The 1,190-nt window shown below is 39.5% G+C and overlaps 1 protein-coding gene across 1 annotated transcript in view; it reads left to right on the forward strand.

Moving 5' to 3' along the window:
- The window catches only part of HCFC2 (host cell factor C2), a 57,828-nt gene that overhangs the window by 37,553 nt on the left and 19,085 nt on the right, over nucleotides 1–1,190 (forward strand). The window lies entirely within an intron of this gene.

Here is a 1,190-nt window from a genome sequence, read left to right on the forward strand (position 1 = left end):
ATGGTTTCGAACTCCTGAGCTCAAACAATCCGCCCGCCTCGGCCTCCCAGAGAGCTAGGATTACAGGCGTGAACCACCGCACCCGGCCCCTCTTTCTTAATTTTTTAACACTCTTGTTGAATGATCATCCTCCTGAACTAGTCCTCTAATTTTCCTTTTTATCTTCTATTTTCTCTGTCTATTCCACTTTCTGAAAAATTTCTTCATTTTATATTATAAATCCTCTATCCAATTTTTAAATATATTCAACGACAGTTTTAACTTCCAAAAGCCTGATCTTATTCTTTTTATTTCTGTTATAGCATCTTATTCTTGGTTCAGAAATATCTTCCCTGTCTCTTCAAGAATTGTGCTTTTTTGGAATTTGGAATTTTATTCTGCTCTCTGCAGTATTTCTTTTTTTCAAGCTCCTTTTTATTTTTTAATTTGTTTCATCTTGAACTTTTACATTAGAGGCTGATGATGCTTGGCTATCATTTCATGTTTAAAGTGAGGCTTTAAAAAGGCACTTGGAAGGGCTATGCATGTGGGCATAGCTTGTTGATGAGTAGACCTTATCGAAGGTAACTAGTTGAGGGCCCACACATATCAGTATCTGTGGGCCTTTTTTCTTAGACCAATTAGTTTCCCCTGAGAATTCTCCGACCTCTTGCTTGAGGGTTATAAGCGTGGCTTTCAGTATTTTCGGACCCTAGTATGGGAATTGGAGGGGGGATATCTGTCTGTTCAACATGCAGACTTTTATTAATTCCTGTTTTCAATATGAGTACCTCTCCCTATACTTTTTTGCATCACTTGAAATGAGAGGCTCTAGACTATGCTACAGTATCTCATTTCAACCTTTCTACCTATTTCCTTTTCAGAATAGGGGAGAGGAATTTCTCTGGCTTTGTGTGCTGGGGGAGCAGAGCTAGGGCCTCAGCACTTCTTATCCAGGCTTCTGTGTGACAATCCCCCAGTGTTTTCTTGCACTGTGCACCTCTGCCACCACAGTAGTGGGTGCCTTCCTGGGCTCTGTGGCACAAATGGGTCATATCTTGGTGAATTTGCACTTAGGAGAAGGCTCTTAGCTTCTACCTTTTTCTGCTTTACGTCTTATCTACCATTGTCTCTTCTCCCATTCTGTTTTTCCTTACAGATTTATATGTTCATACTTTTTAAAATTCCTTTCTGATTATTTGAATTGAGTT

Source organism: Propithecus coquereli, unplaced genomic scaffold (assembly GCF_000956105.1).
Source record: "Propithecus coquereli isolate 6110/MARCELLA unplaced genomic scaffold, Pcoq_1.0 Scaffold316, whole genome shotgun sequence".
Lineage (NCBI taxonomy): Eukaryota > Metazoa > Chordata > Mammalia > Primates > Indriidae > Propithecus > Propithecus coquereli.